Below are 11,134 nucleotides of genomic sequence, written 5' to 3'. Positions count from 1 at the left end.
GTGTATAATCTTAAACAACAAAAGATAATGAAGAGAGAGTGTAATTCCCTTCTTTTGTTTCTGTGCCACCATAACGCATCGATCATCCAATCAGTGAGATAATGGGAGAAGATCTTCTGATGATGAGAATAATATTGCTTTTAAGTGTCCTTTACAACAGAAAGCGACACTTGTTGGCACCGAATATCTCCCTTTTCTTATATCCCTACACTTTTTTCCTCACTCAGTCAATCACACATACCTTTTAACCCCCCTCAAATTCTCTCTCTTTGTTTGAATGATATTTAATTAGTTTCCCAAAAAGTATTTGGAAAGTAGAGATGCTGCTTCAGCTGACGTATGTTTAATTCTCTTTCGGCTTAAAAGACATAAATTCTGATAAATACGAATTTAAAGTACTTGATAATTAATTAATAGTTTATGTTTTTACAATGATGGATTCGTTATAACTAAAGAATGGATATGTCTCCGAATGATATTTAAAGTGGTAAGAGCATGGTGACATATGAATTACGAAGGGAAAGATTCAGCGATCAATTCTTGAAAATTTTAATTTATATTTTCAAGGTAAAACAATGAATATACTTATTACTCCCCCGTTCCTATATAACTGACACTTTAAGGTTGTTGCACAAGTATTAAGAAATAGCAATTAATGTTATTGTTTTATTAAAATTGCAATCTAACTTTCTACTATACCCTTTATCTCTTTTATTAATTCTAACTTTTCAACTCCTACCACCAATAAATGAAGGGTACAATTGGTAAAGTATAATTAATATTCTCTTGAACTTTGTAAAGTGGCATGTAATTATGAACAAAATTTAGGTAAAAATAGTGTCAGTTATTTAGAAACGGAGGGAGTATTAATTTTTTATAATTTTTTTTACAAGAGGAAGAGGAAGACGTTATTTTTTTTATAATTAATATACTTATTATTTTACTCCATATAAATAAATCACTTTTATGCAATTCTGTTAATTAACAGAAGTAATTACTAACAATAAATTCATAAAATTTATAAGAGAATTTATTAACTTTACTATATTTATATTTAATTTATATTCTATGAATTTCACTATCATAAAAAAAATATTTTAAAATTTCATTATCTTTTTCATATAAACATGAGGGTATTGTTAAAAAAATATTAAATGATTGATTGATGTTTTTTGGTGTGCTAAATTGCTCTTATAATTTTGACACGAGTGTGATGAAGACTTAATGTCTCCCTCATAAAAATTGAACTCGCAGTGTAAGGGTTCAAATAATAATTAACATTTTACCATTGCAATCGACAATCGTAAAGTAACTATATATAAGAAAAAATTAATAAAAATTGGTTTATGCATAAGAACAAGTCGAATGTATTTACATTGTCAAACTCTTCTCATAACCCCTCCTTATACCTGGTGTACTTAAATACTTAGGCCATGAGTAAATCTTAGTTATGAGGTAGAGACAGAAAACATGTAATGTTCAATTAAAGGAATAGATGCGAGGGTGAATTTTAAGGGAACGTTTGATATGTTGTGTATAGTATAAGTTTTGATAGTATAAGATCTGATAATATTAGGTCTGATAAAAAATTAATATTATATAACGTTTGGTCATACACCATATAACATATCATTTCGTTTAAATTAATATAAACCTATGTTTCGTCAAATATTGAATAATAATAGATTTTATAAAAATAAGGATGGTGTTAGTGGGTGGTAAGGATGACGATGGCTGCCGAAGTGCTGCGACAATGATGATGGCAGTGATGGAGGGTGGTGTTGGTTGTAAAGGTGGTAGTGTTGATGTTGAGTGGTGACGACAGTGAAGGGAAGTGGTTGTAGCGGGAGTGGTGGTGGTGTAAGCGATGACGATGGCGGTGGATGGTGGTGGAAGCGGTGGTTGTGGTGGTGGTGGAGGGTGGTAGATGATAATGGATGGTCGCAGTGTTATAGGGCGAGGTGGTGGTTCGGTGGAGATTGTGGTGGTGTTGGGAGGTGATGGTGATGATGGTGGTGGCGGTGGTTGTTGTTGCGGTGGAGGAAGGTGGTTGTTGCGGTCGTGGTGGTGGTGGGTCATAGTGATATGTAGTAGTGGTGGAGGCGATATGGTGGTCGTGGTGTTGGAAGGTAATGGTGATGATGGTGGTGGCAGTGGCCATGGTGGCAGTGGAGGGAGGTGGGTGTGGCATTCGTGGTGGTGTTGGGTCATGACGGTATGTAGTAGTAGTGGCGATGACGGTGGAGGGTGGTGGAGGTGGCAGTAGCAATAACGACGATGGTGGTAGTGGTGGTGGAGGCAGACATGATGGTGGTGGCGATGATGGAGGGTGGTGGTGGCGGCGGTGGATTGAATATTTTTATGTAGCTTATACATCACTCTTTTATCATGTCTTGTTCATCATTAATAGATGGATTAAATAATCTATCATTTTAATATATAAGAGGAGATTGATGTATAAACTTCTATAATACAATGTCAACACCAAACAATGAATAAATTCATAATGTATTATATAAACTTATATTGTTATGCCTAATACGGCGTATCAAACGAGCCATAACTTATTCTACATGTAGACTAGTTGAGGTTAGTTTAAGTGAAGGGTATTAGCTAGTAATATAATGGAAGGTTTAGTGTTATTCTATTCTTTATTATAATTATAATGCTACAAAACCATTAAAAATCAAGTTTTTCTAGTGTGTTTTTAACAACAAAATTTACTCAAAAGATAATAATATTGAGAAACAATCATTCACAATGGATACTCCCCCTTAAAACTCTAATTGTCCATCCAAAAAAAAAAGAGTAACTGCCCCAAAAATTGTAAAAAAATACCTAGGTGGCTAGGTCGATTATTTGTTGGGGGCTTATTTTCTGCAAATGAAACGGATAGACATAGAATTAGAGTGATTTCAATTCCCTAAAAGTCTTCCTGGATATTTTTCAATGTGCTGATTATTCACGCAACATGAGACGTAGATGAATAATCATTTGCTTACGAAAAAACTAAAAATTTCTTGGGAACTCAACATGGCCATTCTCTTACAGATGGTTAGAACGTCATTTAAGTTTAAATCTTGTTGACAGGTTCACTAGAGATTAGAAATTGTTGAAAAAAGAACAAGATATTTCTTTGGAACCCTATTTCTTTTGCTCTTTCCAAGACAGTCGGAAAAGATAAAATGGTGAATTTATTTAAGGTAATTATGAATTTAGAAAATACCATCTAAAATTAGTTACCGACGTTTACTGACTTCACCAATAACCTATAAATATACTGAAAATAACCGTCAGTAACCTATAAATAGGAGTTTGTTGACCCTCTTACTCACACTTCATGCTCCTCCTTCACCTATAGAGTAACATTTTTATTTGCAACAACATTAGTTTTTATGCACAAAAAATAAATACCAATGGCACCAACAATATTGGTTGTCAGTCATTTTCAACGGAAAAGCCATCAGTAATTTACTGACAGGAAAAGCTCGTCCCTAAATTAAAAATTGATATAGTTAATTAGAGATGGTAGGAAAACCCAAACCCGCGGGACCCGACCCGAACCTGACCCGAAATTTCGGGTGAAACCCGATTTCTTTGGGTTTGGGTTCGGGTGTGGGTTTCACCCAAATTTTAAAACATGTTTGAGTTTGAGTTTGGGTGTGAGATTGATTAAACCTGCACTCAAACCCAAACTCAAACCCGAAGTCTTATGCATGTAATTACCCGCCTTTATGTATATTATATTAAAGTTACTAAGTAGGCTTATGATCATGAACTATATTTTTTCCTTTGTATTAGAATGATAATGAAGTTTAATCAGCTTAAGCTTATGTTTATGTTGTTCTCTTATGTACATGTTGTTTCCAGATTGATATTTTTGGTTTTTTGCCAGTTCGGTACTCACATTGTGTTTTGGGTTTGGGTTCGGGTAACCCGAAAGCCAGGGGTTTAGATTTGAGTTTAACTTTTGCACCCATATTGAATTTGGGTTTGGGTATTAAGTTTGAATTTGAGTGTGGGAATGACCAAACCCGCACCCACAAAACCCATCGCCAACCCGTCAATCATCAGCTATTGAAAGATGCTCATAAATGTAATGCATGAAATCATTTTAACATTTGATCAACTCTTGAAACTCATTAAGCAACACATCCCCAGCCCAAAAATTCATCTCGACCATTGAGAAGAAAAAGAGTTTATAGCATTAAATTGTAATATCTCTACGAGTTTGTTGCATTTATTTACATCGAATGTTTTTTTCCATCTATAGTTTCCAATGCACACGCTCTATAACTTATAGGAACTTAATTAAGTTGTTTTCCAAGAGTCTAAATTAAAATACTGTAATTGCTAAATTCCAAAGGGAAATATTCTTATTCTTGTTCTTTTAAATCCTTAACTCATCCATTGTCAACGATGCCCAATCTAATACTTTAAAATTTAACCCTAATTTAGTACTCTTACGCAAGATGAAATAATTCTTAATTATGATGCGGAAGGAATTGATAAATTAAGATGATAGTGCATGCCCTAATTAATTAGTTATCTAAAGAAAATTTGTTTTAAAGAACGATTACATACGGAAAGAAAACATATGGAATGTTTACTTCGATAATTTTTATACCACATACATATGTGCACTCTAATTGATATATATGTCGAATATACTTTATACAATGCCAACTGAAAAGGGCCACTAAGGCTTCCTCCAATTCGCTACATGAATAGTTAATCCAAAAACACTAAGACCAAAAGAAAAAGGTAAAAAACTATACTGTCTCCAACCTTTATATAGCTAGGTTAAAATAATTGGTATATAAAATGTTTGAAATAGTCAATTTAAGCTTTATTTCCAGCTTAGGTCCACTAATGATGCATGCTATTCCAATTCCTTCCGCTTAGTCAAATCAATTTTATCATGTTAGCTGTGTGCTTGTTGTGGTACCTTAAGCCAGATTAAGGTGTGGTACCCAAAATGAGTTGGTTCGATAATAAAGACTCATGTACCGGTCAAAATTTTAATTTTGTTCTATCGTAGTAATGCAACGTTCCATTTTTAGGGACGTAAGATTTGTGAGTTGTGTTTTCTGAGCTTTGTTAATTCGTCAACCAAAGTCATTTTACGCGCATCACCATCATCCTCATTCGTTTCCACCACTCGTTCATTTTTCATTAAAAAATGAATTTCATGAGATGAAGTTAATCGATAAGTAAAGTAAAATCTAAATATGTAGTATTTACCTTGAATAACATGATAATAATCTATTAAATTACTTAATACATGTACCACACCTAAAAAAATTCAGGGTACCATAGAATTTATCCTAAATTATACGTGGCTTATGGCTAATTAATTAGATCAATTGATTAATGCCATTATGCTTTTTAGTGTAGCAAACTGTCATATGCTGTTGTGAATATAATGTTGCGATCAAGCTAGCAATGATAGCTTGCTAATCGTCCAATTCATGTCCATATTATAGGTCTAAATCTAGGATCACTATTTTATATAGGAAAGAAATATAAAAATGTGAAATTCAGATTCCCAAAATGTAAATGTACGCGTTTGTTAAGTGAATCGATGAGTCAACTACGAATACATCCTTTACATGAGTCTACTAAGCTTTAATGGAATTCTAACATGTATTAAATGTCGATCTAAGCTAGCTAGCATCCATGATTACTTTCAAATTAAGGGTTTCAATTTAAAGCATACAATATTCCACAATGTTCGGTTTGAGAAACCGGCGAAATTCTATGTTGGAGCTGATAACAGTGTGCGGTGGGCCTTGGAGATGACAGTGGTGTTGGTTCCACGACGGAGTACTTGCAAAACACAGTTAAGTAAGTATAGGTGTTTGAGAGAGTCTCTCTAAGTCTCATAAGAACTTAAATTATGTAAATGAACGATTGAACATGTATTTATGGGCTTGATGGTTGTCTCTACAAGAGTGTAAGAAGAAAATAATAGATGATCGGTTGTTCCAACTTGATCATTGCATAAAGGATAGTCCGTCGGACGGTTATGGTTGATTTCGGGCTGTCGATGTCGGTTTCGAAGATTGAAACCACCCAAAATCCAAATCTACCACCGTCCGTGTAAAGTGTCCGATTTGGTCGGATAAATGGTTACAAAAAAATTGAGGAAGAAGAAATTTTTGCTTTACACTATGATGGAACCATAAAATAAAGGAAAATAATCGAATCCAAATCTAGAATTTCATACAAATATACAGAAAAATCTCACAAATTTATGTACTTTACTATAGTTTATACAAGGAAAGAATACAAAAAACCAGATCCAGATATGAGGGAGCATGCAATGGGTGAATCAGTGGCGGTCAAGCATGAATACTTCGAATCTGAGGCGGTGCACCATGGGTTCTTCGAATCGGAGGATGTGGGACATGGATTCTTCGAATCAAAGGCGGTGGCGGCGCAACCCTATGATGAGAGGAAGAGAATAAATGAGAGCGGGGGATGTTGTTGACTTGTTGTTGTCGATGGTGAGGTTTGAAGCAGGAGAAGAAAAGGATTTGAATCGGATGTTATCGAAGCGTGTTTTGAAGCGAGTCTTTGCTTGATCAACCATGGAAGATCAACCATTGACCAAAGCAGACCTGAAGGATGTTACCGCGGCTCTTACCGCGGCCCTAACTGCTATGACACAACAGATGACAGAACAAATGACACAACAGATGGCGACGTTAATGACGCCTTTAACTGACAGCATCAACAACATGAACCAGCGAAGAGACGGGGGAAGAGTACCGCGTAGGGTTCCGCACGGTGGCAACAACGGTCATGCCATTATTACGGAAAATTCAAGTTCTGAAGGAGATGAAGCTGATGAAGAAGAAATAGTTGACCAAGGAAATCAGAATCATAACCGGGACTACCGAGTGAAAGCTGATATTCCATTGTTCTACGGAACTATGGGAGTGGAGGAGTTTCTAGACTGGCAGATTGATGTTGACAGATTTTTCGACGTCATGGGCGTCCCCGAGAATAAGCAAGTCAAGATGGTGGCAATCAGGCTGAAGAGTACTGCTGCTGTGTGGTGGGATAAGCTTGTTATCCAGAGGCAGAGACAGAGAAAAGGGCCAGTCAGAACTTGGCGAAGAATGAAACAATTGATGATGGAGCGATTTCTACCAGAAGATTACGAGCAGATTCTTTATAAGATGTATATCGATTGTGAGCAAGGAAAGAAGTCTGTGACGGAGTATACAACTGAGTTCTTACGTCTTTCTGAGCGTAACGAACTGGGAGAATCTGAAAATCAGAAGGTGGCTCGATACATCAGTGGCTTAAAGGGTTCTTTGCAGGAGAAGATGGGTTTGCAAACTGTGTGGACTGTGGCTGAAGCATCCAGTCTAGCTTTGAAGGCTGAATTGATAGAGAAGTCCCCTCGAAATTTCCCATCTTTCCGAAGATACTCTCCCCAAAACAACATCGAGTCAGCATGCGATAAGGAAAAGAGCCCAACAACCAAGGATCCCAATTCAGGAAACAAAGGAGCCAACAGTTCTAGCGGTGTGCAACAGAGCAAGACACCCAACCAGAAACCAACTAATCCTTATGCGAGACCGGCAATTGATAAGTGATGGCTATCTTTTTAAAGGGGATCAGCTGTGCATCCCTTGCTCCTCTTTAAGGGAAAAGTTGATCCGAGATTTACATGGTGGCGGACTCAGCGGTCACTTGGGCAGAGACAAGACCATTGCTAGCCTGGAAGAGAGGTATTATTGGCCACACTTAAGGAGGGACGTTGGTACTATAGTCAAGAGGTGTTACACTTGTCAGGTTTCTAAAGGTCAGTCACAAAACACTGGTCTTTATATGCCTTTGCCTATTCCTGATGATATCTGGCAAGATTTGGCTATGGATTTCGTGTTGGGCTTGCCTCGTACACAACGAGGTGTGGATTCTGTGTTTGTTGTTGTAGACAGATTCTCCAAGATGACGCACTTCATTGCCTGTAAGAAGACTGCTGATGCGTCCAACATAGCCAAACTGTTCTTCAGGGAGGTGGTGCGCCTTCACGGGGTTCCTACGTCGATTACTTCAGACAGGGACACCAAATTTCTCAGTCATTTCTGGGTTACTCTTTGGAGGTTATTTGGAACAGCGCTGAACCGAAGTTCTACGGCACATCCACAGACTGATGGACAAACTGAGGTAACCAATAGGACTTTGGGAAATATGATTCGGAGTATTTGCAGGGATAAACCGAAGCAGTGGGATCTAGCTCTTCCACAGGTGGAATTTGCTTATAACAGTGATGTGCACTCAGCTACCGGAAAGTCACCTTTTTCTCTCGTTTACACTTCTGTGCCCAGACATGTGGTGGATTTGTTACAATTGCCTAAAGCACCTGGGGTTAGTGCAGCGGCTGAGACAATGGCTAAGGAGATTGTGACTGTTAAAGAAGCTGTAAAGGCCCGGTTGGAGGCTACTGGAATGAAGAACAAGGCTGCCGTCGACAAACGCAGGAGAGCTAAAGTTTTCAATGTGGGAGACGATGTGATGGTGTTCTTACGGAAGGAGAGGTTCCCAGTTGGTACTTACAACAAGTTGAAGCCACGCAAGTATGGTCCATTCAAGGTGATTCGAAAGGTCAATGACAATGCTTATGTGGTGGCTCTCCCAGATGACATGAATATCTCAAATACTTTCAACGTAGCTGACATCTATGAGTATCAGGAAGATGCGGCCCTTTATCACGATGAGAACTCGGGGTCGAGTTCCTCAGGGGTGGAGGAGACTGATGTAGCGCGGCTGGCTGCGCGCTTCGACGATGATGTCGCTCGTCGAATGAGCCCGATCGGATTTTAGCCCATCTAATCAGTCTCGGGCCCGCAAAACAAAATCTAAGTATTTTATTAGGATTTTATTTATTAGGATCTTTAATTTTCAATTAAGATCTTTTAGGATATTATTTATTTTTTGTTAGAAACTTATTTATTTCAATTAGGATCTTTTATTTTCAATTAGGATCTTTCAAGATCTTATTTCTTTTTGGTTAGGATTTTCTTTCTTTTCCTATTTAAGCAATTGTAAGGCATAGCCTATTGAGTTTTGATTGATAATAAAATTTAAGAGTTTTCTCTTCTTCTCTGGTGGATTCCAGTGTATTTTCTAGGGTTTTAGCGCTTGCTAATTTCCTTTCTGGTGGATTCCAGAAACCTTTTCCTTAGGATTTGCGCTTGCAATCCTAGTACGACTTCCGCTGCATCAGTAAGAGCGACGAGGATGACGAAATTGAGGGAGGAAAAGGGTGAGAGCGGCGGTGGCAGAAGCAAGGGTGAGGGCGGTGAGGAAGATCAAGGCTAGGGTTTGAGTGTTGTTCAGCTCTAGTTATATCTGTGTAGACAAAATGGTGGAGGTTATAATCTTTAGGTCTTCTAAGTGGCTCAAATGCAAGAAAAAAGAATTTCATTTGCTCTTCTTATGAGTGGTTATGGAATCCGAACCTCTGTTTGGGGATGGGAAATTTCTGGTGAAAGTAATGATGAAGATCAGTGTCTGCGAGTCTTTGTTTTCTGCTTATGAATCACGTGCTTGTTTGCAGACACATGATTAGGCAATGGCTAAATGTTGTCGCTCTAGGCTCTTTTGGTGACGTGTTTAGTCTAGCCTGGGCTAGGTGAAGTTAAGCACTCTGATGACAATGACTTCCTAAGCACTGCGTGCTATTGTGTTATGCTGAGTTATGTTTCTGAGTTTTGTTCCAGTGTTTCCGTTTTTTCTCCTTCTTTTTTGTCTTGTATACTAGATTAGGGTACGCATTGTGCCTCTTTTGTTAATATACATTACCATTTGACTTTTCGGAAAAAAAAAACATTTAACACTTCTCTATTATTTTAAATGATATATAGAAATGACAGAAGACCAAATGGTCAATACATTTTACAAATTAAATGAAATATCGGTATAATAATAATAAATTTCATGAGATCCTTTGCATTTTAGCTCTCCCCATAAAGGCTGAAACTTTTGATGGTACCAAAAGATGACCAAATTGCTTTAGCAAAACTTTTATCCAATTTTTTTTTTAAGTTTAATATTCATGAATTGACCAAGTTTTATTGATCAGGATTTTTTGATAAATCATATAAAATTTTGGAATTTATTTTATTTAAATAGGTCCAGCATTATTGATAAGGATATTTTAGTTTTTTAACATATATAAAAACTTAGGTTATTTACAAGGAAGCAGCCATCAATTAGGCATTCAATTTGTACTAGCTTCTTTCTTGAAATGATTTTTTTGGTACAATTGATATATATATATATATATATATATATATATATATATATATATATATATATTCCAAACGCCAGCAACAATTATTTCATGAAATGTTTTTTTTATAAGCCAAATGAAATATATTGAAGAGAAGTACATGAGGTATTTCAACCCAATACAAGTAGGAAGATAGGAAAAAGGAAAACTAACAGTAGTAACTTTTACAAGATAGCATCAATGAACCACCTACTAGTAAGAAACCACCACCCACCACCTCATTGGAGATAGATTAAGGAGATCATGCCTCGTTAAAACCTTATCAGGAAAAACCCCTTGAAATGTGACGTCACTTATTTTGTATTTTCTTTTTCATTTGTTAAAATGTACGCATATATGAGAGATTCAGATTATATTGTCTTGGAATGCTCAGAAGTTGTCCTTGGACAGAACTAGATGGTCTTCATCCAATCGCAAAGATCAAAATGAAACGGCTAGGGATTATTAACTAGAAGGGCTATCTAATAATCAATAGCTTTGCAACAAGTGAAGGGGTACAAGTCGGATGCTCCTACTGTAGGTTGGGGTCAACCTGGCGGGCATGCATGTTTATCAGAAGGCATATGTAGAATTCTTATGTTCGCGTGAAAAGTCAGATGATCTTGTTGATAAATGCAAGGGTCGGCCATCTCTTGCTTATATGGTCGTTAATAAAGCAGGGGGCTGGATTTCAAATGTTTCAGATTCCTATCTGAATGTCACATTTGAAATTTGAAATGGAAGGGCCAAGCATTTGAAATTTGGTCAAGTGGATGGGCTTGTTTCTACGCTAAGGGTGACCAATCAAGGAAATTACTTGGAGAGGTGGAGGAAAGATACTTC

This window comes from Lotus japonicus, chromosome 3 (genome assembly GCF_012489685.1).
Source record: "Lotus japonicus ecotype B-129 chromosome 3, LjGifu_v1.2".
In the NCBI taxonomy this organism is placed as follows: domain Eukaryota; kingdom Viridiplantae; phylum Streptophyta; class Magnoliopsida; order Fabales; family Fabaceae; genus Lotus; species Lotus japonicus.
This window is presented reverse-complemented; position numbering follows the sequence as displayed.